Consider the following 10000-nt stretch of genomic DNA (forward strand, 5'->3'; position numbering starts at 1 on the left):
TGCACGAGAAAAATCATCCGACTACTTATCAGTAACAAAATACGAAACGTATCGAGAAAGCCCGTTGTAATTTAACGGAAGCAGGACAAAAGCAAAGCATGCGTTTCAGGTAATCACGCAGGACAAAAGCAACACATGCGTTTCAGGTAATCACGCTAAAACTGCGTCATCTAGGGCGAGCATTTGATTGGCTATCTGTGGCTTTCTTGGATCATTGATCAATTAGAATACATGGTTATTACGTTTATTATTATTACTAAAACAGAAAAAAAAATTTAAAAAGCTTTAAGGGAAGTAAAGACTTAGGATGCCTCTTTTTATTTCAATCACATGCAGTTAAGGTTCTGGCAGAAAAAGTATTTGTCGTTTGCATGCCATTTAGAATATATCTGTTCGAAAAAAAAATTGTCTCTTGTTTAAAGTGTAAACATGCATTCAAAGTAGTTTGTGACGTCAAAGCAGGAGTAGACCCACTCCCCTTCTGACTCGGTCGTGAACAAAAGATGCTTGGTTTTTCGCAAGTTTTGAAGCCTATAAAAAAGCAGGATTTGTTACGAAAAGGAAAAAAAGGCCACAATGCGTTTCGAAGAGGTGCAAAGATTCATTTTTGCGAATAGTAAATTTTTGGGGTTAGGGGCACTTTAAGCATACGTAGTCATAATTGTTAATTTTAGAAAAGGAGTTCCCTAGATAAGATATCTGAGTAAAACACCTGTACCCAGTTCTTCAAAGCCCGATTAAGCTAATCCTGGATTACTGGAAACTTAAGTAGCAGTTTATTTGGTCCTTCAAAAAGAACTTGCTCAAATTTTTTGGTCTTCAATTTCGGCGAAGACTTTTGTTTTCCCTCAGCCTAAAATTATTAGTTAAACCTTTTTTTTTTACTTACAAAATTCATACCTAGGCTGGTACGTAATCCAGGATTAGTGTTAATCGGCTTTTGAGGAATTGGGCCCTGGAGACAGGAAACTGAATGTGACCATTAGAAAATGTTTACTGCGACGTGACGTCATCATGGCTACGTTGACGTTCAGTATTGATGAAGGCGTCCATCATAACAACCCTCATCACTGAGGTCACAAAGCATGAAGTGAAAATCCAGGTGAATCAGTTGAGAAGCCAAGCAACGCTAAAGGTATCTTTCTAGGTGAACCATTCTCTTTATAAAAGCATAGCCACCTCAAATTTTCAAGGAACTTTAGCAGGTGCCTTGATTTGTAACCTCTGTTAGGGGTTGGCCATATGCAATATACAATATCAGGTTTCTCAGTACTGCAAAGAGCAGTGAATTGTGAAGGGAAACATCTTTGGCAAGTGAATCAGACTCAATAAGATCATCAACAAGCCTTTTCAGGGCTGAGAACTCATCAACATCCCCGGTCTCTCGGTCAACTCTAGGACGTTTTATGACCTGATTATCCCAATGTGAAAGGTCTGGGGTCGAGCTCGGTCCAATCAATTCTAAAGGCCCACTCCGATCAAGTCTGGGTTCGAAAAAGCGAAATGCCTTTGCTTCATTACTACATTCAATAACAGGAAAACCTTCAACTCTGTAATGGCCCTTTCAATTGCATTCATATTTATGCCAGGGTTCATACTAATGCATTTGGCCCTCTGAGAAACAGTTGTTCCACTAGGTAAACCAAATATATCAGCAAGTAAGGCATAGTACTTAAAGTGCACCTAACCCCAAAATATTTTTTTCGCTAAAATGAATCTTTGCAACTGTTCGAAACGCATTGCGGACATTTTTTCCTTTTTCTGACAAATCCTGCCATTTTATAGGCTTCGAAAGGTGCGAAAATCCAAGCATCTTTTGTTCACGACCGAGTCAGAAGGGGAGTGGGTCTATTCTTCATTTGACGTCACATACGGATTTACATTGTATTAACTCTTTGTAAACGTGCATGCAAGGTAGATTGTGACGTCAAATCAGGAATAGACCTACTCCCCTTCTGACTCGGTCGTGAACAAAAGATGCTTGGATTTTCGCAACTTTCGGAGCCTATGAAATGGCAGGATTTGTTAGAAAAATGAAAAAGTGACCGCAATGCGTTTCGAACAGTTGCAAAGATTCATTTTACCGAAAAAAATATTTTGGGGTTAGGTGCACTTTAAGGCCAAGCCTATTTTTGTGCATAGCACTCAAATCCTTAATGATTTTAACATATTTACTATTATTCTTCAATTTCAGTTTTGAAACAAGATTACGTATTACTGTTATTTGAATAACAGATACACCTGTTTGAATGAGCTTTACAAGATCCTCAACAAGTTTGGCTTCATCACCATTTAGACAAGATTGTAATAAAAGATCTGTCCACTTTTGGGGTTTGTTTAACTCCTTAATAAGGGCGTTAAATTTTTCTTCTGATTCCTTTTTTGCACTTTGAGACTGTTTCAATGCCTCAAGTTCCTCACCATGTTTTGCATACTCATTTCGGAAGCCTTTCAATCCAACACGTGTCTTGTTACTTCCTACTTCATACGTGGCTTTTGTCCTCTTTCTCATCACGTTTTTCAAGTCATGTAATTGTTTGTGGCAGTTCTTGCACGTGAATAGGTGTTCTCCAGCATTATACGCAAAGCTTAAACAGCGTGGATCTAGACTTTTAATACCACCTTCAACTTCCACTTTTTGACCATCCAACAACACAATTGCAGGATTAGGAATATAAACAGACTTTGGACAATTTTCACATTTTTCTTTAATACATTGAAACTCTGGTATGCGTAGGGTTTTCCACTTAGAATAATTCCTGCAGCTTGAGTGCCCTTTCTTGATACACTTGATTCCATTCTGACGAATCAATTTTCTAAACAATCCTTTTGCAGTATTTCTGCGTATCTGCCTATCACCTTTAAAATGATTAACGACCTCAGGCATCCAAAAGTAGTCGCATTGCACTCTTTGGATTGGTTCAGGTCCAGAGGTCGATTTTAGTTTAAGGGAACAGCTTCAGAATTTTTAGATGGAAAAAAAGACTATGCAGTGACTGTTGCTTAGAACGTTTTCTTTGCTTTTTACTGATTTGATATTTTTCTCACAACACTCCAAAAAGGCAATGGCTTCTAAATGGCTCTTGGATATGGAGTGTTCATAAACTTGTCGAAGCCCAGAAAAAGATGGAGTGAAGGCATTCTTTAAAATTTTGTCCAAAGTGGCCCCCTTAGATCTCCGGGAAGCATGAGATACTTTATTTTCAAATGCCCATATCAGGTATGGGACACAGATTTCATAGGTGATAGACGAACTACTCTTATAGCAAGAAAACTGAGGGTATGGATTGCCTGGCCTGTCACACTGCAGGTACTCATGACTTCCTGTGGAACCAAATACTGGAGCTTCAAAACAAGCAGCGATAGAGGACCTCAATTTGCTCAGTTTATGGTCTTTAGATGCACCAACTGATTTAAGCAGATCTTCAGATATACTGCCTTTAAAACGAGAATCAAGAAAAAAATCACACGATTTTTGATTCCCATGAAGTTTAGTGACACGCATGTTTTTACAAGGATCTTTCCACAGATCATTTTCAATAAAAAGAGACTGCTGTTAAACAGACTAGATTCACTTTCAACTTTTCTGAAGTTGCACTGATTGCTTGCATCAACATTGCTTGCCTTTTTAAAAACCTTGCAGCCAGCATCACCACCAACATGTCCAGTCTCAAAGACTGACCTGTCACTCTCACTTTCCTCATCAATATCGCTATTTAAATCAGAGCCAACAAGTTCATCATCAAAGACGGAAATGCTGTCTGTGCTTTCATCACAATTAGCAGCACTGTTATCAACAGGAGGAAGTATGGAAGCTTCACGATTTTCAGATGAGTTGCTTCCACTGTCCACATTCCATTCTATTCCAAACTCTAGATCATTTTCTACAACCACATCATTTCTGGCAGCACACACAAGATTTTGCTGTGCCAACAACTACCTCAGTTTCAATTTCAGTTGACATTTTTCAACATTACATTATTTTTTCTTTTCTTTTTTTCTGCTAGTTTGTTTGTTTGTTTTTTTCTTTTGTGGCTCATCAAAACTTTTCTTACATGTACTTGCTACTGGGTCTACAGTCAGGCTCGACTTGCGTTTATACAAATTTATTCTAAAAATTAAATTTTCCTTTAAAAGGTTTGGATTTTCAACACCATGCCTCTATGTTTGGGAATGAGTGTATTGACAGTCACTCATATTTTCGTTTTCCTGCTCATTAAAACCTTTTTTATTTGTCTCATCCTTTTCCAGCACATCAGCAACCCCCAGACAAGATTTTCTTTCATTTTTTGTTTTGAATTTAGCCATTTCTTTTTTGCTTTCAATTGATACTTCATCAACAAGAACACGTTTATCATGTTTTGATGACACCTCTTTTTTCTGAACCACCAACTCATTGGTTTCATTATTTTTAAAGAAAAGCGACAATAGCCAAGTATCTTTCCCTTTTTTTTGTGTGGGGTAACAGATTGAAACGGCGCACTTCCCATGAATCGCCCAAAATAGGAAAGAAACGCTTCATGAGAAATGTAAGGATTTTCAGCATAAAAGGCCTGGAACAGCTCATCTTTAGGTAAGACACTGGAAGCTCGTTCTGTCTCCTGTACCTTTGCTAATATCCAATTCCTTGCTATTTCCATGGTAGCCTGAAAAATGATTAAAAAGGAAATAAATTAGAGACCTATCATATTACAGTAAGGACACTTGAACCGTGAACACTTGACATTTTTGTGTACATTGTTTTTTTCGACAACTAAAAAAAAAAGGCTCTTCTTATGATGTATAGGCCTGCTGATTGAGTTTTCAGATCTAGCTATGGACTCACTATCATTGTTATCATAGGGCACCCACACCAAGGGTGAATTTAGAAGCAATGTATGAGAATAGCTAAAAGTTCCATAATTATTATTGTACTATTCTGTGATAAATATTTACATAAGATGAGGATAAACCATCTGAAATGATGTGCTGTTGTTATTACGGCTTGAAATGGCAAATTGTAGCAATTTTTACCTGAGCAACACACGTCCTTAAAATCGCTAAATTTTGCCACAAGCAACCACAATAACGACACAGCAGAACATCTCAGATAAAGGATAGTTTATTCTCATCTTATATGCAAATATTTATCCCAGAATTGTACAATAATATGGAACTTTTTGCTATTCTCATACATTGCTTCTAAATTCAATAATACCAAGGATCAAACACATTATGTGGGCATCCTGTGATTGTTAGTATTTGTGAAAAGTAGACTCGAGCCCCTGTAATTCTTAGATGCAGAAAACCTTACACTTAAGTTGAAACATGTTTATTTATCATGAATGTCTTTGCGGTTTGACAAAAAAGAAAAACAGCTTGACTTAGTAAGATTTATTTGTTATAATGTTGCAGAGCAGTCAACAAATTTAGTTACATATCTTTCCAGATCAACTGAAAAATATGAAAAAAATTCCCTTGACTCGCCAAATATGACAGTCACATTTTGAGCTGGATGGATAACAAGATCAGTAAAATTTCTGCACGCCATATAGGTCTAGCAGTTAAACTGGTCACAATGAATGGACTTTCTCAATGCCATAAATTATTTCAATAAAATTTAAAATGTTACCATGACTGAACAACTGCTAAGCATCTTCCTCCCAATGACACGGATGTGCACCCATTCACATTAAAGGAGAATTGAAACTTAATAGACAACTGAATAGAGGGCCACGAACGAAACAAAGTTCTCAGTGCAAACCATGAATGCCCTAACTCAACCTGAAGGAAGAGAGGGGCTCGTAAGAATGATTAACCAAAGAATGGCCATGGTCACAAGCCTAACTCAACCTGATGTAAGAGAGAGGGTCGTAAGAATGAACAAACAAAGAATACCCATCATCACTCGCCTTACTAAACCTGATGAAAGAGAGAGGGTCGTAAGGATGAACAAATAATGACTGGCCATCGTCACAACCCTAACTCAACCTGATGGAGGAAAGAGGCTTGTAAGAAAGAACAAACAAAGAATGCCTATTGTCACAAGCCAAACTCAACCTGATGGAAGAGAGACGGTCCTAAGAATGAACAAACAAAGAATGGCCATCGTCTCAAGCCTAACTCAACGGATGGAAGAGAGAGAGCCGTAAGAGTGAACAGAACAAAGAATGCCCATGATCGCAAGCCTAACTCAACGAGATGAAAGAATAAGAGTCGTAACAATGAACAAACAATGAATGCCCATTGTCACAAGCCAAACTCAACCTGATGGAAGAGAGGGGGTCGTAAGAAGGAACAAACAAAAATGGCCATCATCACAAGCCTAACTGAACTTCATGGAAGAAAGAGGGTCGTAAGAATGAACAAACAATGAATGGCTATCGTCACAAGCCTAACTCAACCTGATGGAGGAGAGAGGGTCGTAAGAATAAACAAACAAAGAATGCCTATAGTCACAACATAACTAAACCTGATTGAAGAGAGAGGGTCGTAAGAATGAACAAACAAAGAATGGCCATCGTCACAAGCCTAACTAAATCTGATGGAAGAGAGAGGGTCGTAAAAATGAACAAACAAAGAATGCCCATCGTCACAAACCTAACTCTACCTGATAGAGGAGAGAGGGTCGTAAGAATAAACAAACAAAAAATGCCCATCGTCACAAGGCTAACTAAACCTGATGTAACAGAGAGGGTCGTAAGAATGAAGCTCATGGAAGAGAGAGGCTTGTAAGAAAAAACAAAAAAAGAATGCCGATCGTCACAAGCCTAACTCAATCTGATGGAAGAGAGAGGCTCATAAGAATAAACAAACAATGAATGGCCATCATCACAAGCCTAACTCATGGAGGACAGAGGGTCGGAAGAATGAACAAACAAAAAATGCCTATCCTCACAACCCTAACTCAACCTGATGGAAGATAGAGGCTTGTAAGAAAGAAAAAACAAAGAATGGCCATCGCCACAAGCCTAACTCAACTTGATGGAGGAGAGAGGATCGTAAGAATGAACAAACAATGAATGCCCATCGTCACAAGCCTAACTCAACCTGATGGAAGAGAGAGGGTCGTAAGAAGGAACAAACAAAAATGGCCATCATCACAAGCCTAACTGAACTTCATGGAAGAAAGAGGGTCGTAAGAATGAACAAACAATGAATGGCTATCGTCACAAGCCTAACTCAACCTGATGGAGGAAAGAGGGTCGTAAGAATAAACAAACAAAGAATGCCTATCGTCACAACCTAACTCAACCTGATGAAAGGGAGAGGGTCGTAAGAATGAACAAACAAAGAATGGCCATTGTCACAAGCCTAACTAAATCTGATGTAAGAGAGAGGGTCGTAAAAATGAACAAACAAAGAATGCCCATCGTCACAAACCTAACTCTACCTGATAGAGGAGAGAGGGTCGTAAGAATAAACAAACAAAAATGCCCATTGTCACAAGGCTAACTAAACCTGATGTAACAGAGAGGGTCGTAAGAATGAACCTCATGGAAGAAAGAGGCTTGTAAGAAAGAACAAACAAAGAATGCCGATCGTCACAAGCCTAACTCAACCTGATGGCAGAGAGAGGCTCATAAGAATAAACAAACAATGAATGGCCATCATCACAAGCCTAACTCAAACTGATGGAGGACAGAGGGTAGTACGAATGAACAAACAGAAAATGCCGATCGTCACAAGCCTAACTCAACCGGGCGGAAGAGAGAGGCTCATAAGAATAAACAAACAATGAATGGCCATCATCACAAGCCTAACTCAACCTGATGGAGGACAGATGGTCGTAAGAATGAACAAACAAACAATGCCCAACATCACACGCCTTACTAAACCTGATGAAAGAAAGAGGGTCGTAAGAATGAACAAATAATGAATACCCATTGTCACAAGCCTAACTCAAACTGATGGAAGAGAGAGGGTCGTAAGAAGGAACAACCAAAAATGGCCATCATCACAAGCCTAACTGAACTTCATGGAAGAAAGAGGGTCGTAAGAATGAACAAACAATGAATGGCTATCGTCACAAGCCTAACTCAACCTGATGGAGGAGAGAGGGTCGTAAGAATAAACAAACAAAGAATGCCTATAGTCACAACATAACTAAACCTGATTGAAGAGAGAGGGTCGTAAGAATGAACAAACAAAGAATGGCCATCGTCACAAGCCTAACTAAATCTGATGGAAGAGAGAGGGTCGTAAAAATGAACAAACAAAGAATGCCCATCGTCACAAACCTAACTCTACCTGATAGAGGAGAGAGGGTCGTAAGAATAAACAAACAAAAAATGCCCATCGTCACAAGGCTAACTAAACCTGATGTAACAGAGAGGGTCGTAAGAATGAAGCTCATGGAAGAGAGAGGCTTGTAAGAAAGAACAAACAAAGAATGCCGATCGTCACAAGCCTAACTCAATCTGATGGAAGAGAGACGCTCATAAGAATAAACAAACAATGAATGGCCATCATTACAAGCCTAACTCAACCTAATGTAGGACAGAGGGTCGGAAGAATGAACAAACAAAAAATGCCTATCCTCACAACCCTAACTCAACCTGATGGAAGAGAGAGGCTTGTAAGAAAGAACAAACAAAGAATGCCCATCGCCACAAGCCTAACTCAACTTGATGGAGGAGAGAGGGTAGTAAAAATGAACAAACTATGAATACCCATCGTCACAAGCATAACTAAATCTGATGGAAGAGAGAGGGTCGTAAAAATAAACAAACAAAGAATGCCCATCGTCACAAACCTAACTCCACCTGATAGAGGAGAGAGGGACGTAAGAATAAACAAACAAAAAATGCCCATGGTCACAAGGCTAACTAAACCTGATGTAACAGAGAGGGTCGTAAGAATGAACCTCATGGAAGAAAGAGGCTTGTAAGAAAGAACAAACAAAGAATGCCGATCGTCACAAGCCTAACTCAACCTGATGGCAGAGAGAGGCTCATAAGAATAAACAAACAATGAATGGCCATCATCACAAGCCTAACTCAAACTGATGGAGGACAGAGGGTAGTACGAATGAACAAACAGAAAATGCCGATCGTCACAAGCCTAACTCAACCGGGCGGAAGAGAGAGGCTCATAAGAATAAACAAACAATGAATGGCCATCATCACAAGCCTAACTCAACCTGATGAAGGACAGATGGTCGTAAGAATGAACAAACAAAAAATGCTGTCGTCACAAGCCTAACTCAACTTGGCGGAGGGGAGTCTAAGAGGCTCGTAGGAATGAACAAACAAAGAATGCCCATCGTCACAAGCCTAACTCTAACTGATAGAGGAGAGAGGGTCGTAAGAATGAACTAACAAAGAATGCCCATCGTCACAAGCCTAACTCTAACTGATAGAGGAGAGAGGGTCGTAAGAATGAACAAACAAAGAATACTCATCGTCACAAGCCTAACTCATCCTGATGGAAGGGAGAGGGTCGTAAGAGTGAACAAACAATGAATACCCATCGTCGCAAGCCTTACTCAATTTGATGGAAGCGAGAGTATCGTTAGAATAAACAAACAAAGAATGCCCATCGTCACAAACCTAACTCCACCTGATAGAGGAGAGAGGGACGTAAGAATAAACAAACAAAAAATGCCCATGGTCACAAGGCTAACTAAACCTGATGTAACAGAGAGGGTCGTAAGAATGAACCTCATGGAAGAAAGAGGCTTGTAAGAAAGAACAAACAAAGAATGCCGATCGTCACAAGCCTAACTCAACCTGATGGCAGAGAGAGGCTCATAAGAATAAACAAACAATGAATGGCCATCATCACAAGCCTAACTCAAACTGATGGAGGACAGAGGGTAGTACGAATGAACAAACAGAAAATGCCGATCGTCACAAGCCTAACTCAACCGGGCGGAAGAGAGAGGCTCATAAGAATAAACAAACAATGAATGGCCATCATCACAAGCCTAACTCAACCTGATGAAGGACAGATGGTCGTAAGAATGAACAAACAAAAAATGCTGTCGTCACAAGCCTAACTCAACTTGGCGGAGGGGAGT

At 39.4% G+C, this 10000-nt stretch overlaps 1 long non-coding RNA gene across 1 annotated transcript in view; it reads right to left on the minus strand.

Annotated features, from left to right (window-relative positions):
* LOC138049984 (uncharacterized) overlaps positions 1-10000 on the minus strand; it is a 326256-nt gene that overhangs the window by 518 nt on the left and 315738 nt on the right. Inside the window, exon 3 of the long non-coding RNA XR_011132519.1 lies at positions 4608-4646. This is a non-coding gene — a long non-coding RNA (uncharacterized lncRNA). The remainder of the gene's footprint in view (positions 1-4607; positions 4647-10000) is intronic.

The sequence above is a fragment of the Montipora capricornis genome, chromosome 5 (assembly GCF_036669925.1).
Source record: "Montipora capricornis isolate CH-2021 chromosome 5, ASM3666992v2, whole genome shotgun sequence".
Taxonomy (NCBI): Eukaryota; Metazoa; Cnidaria; class Anthozoa; order Scleractinia; family Acroporidae; genus Montipora; species Montipora capricornis.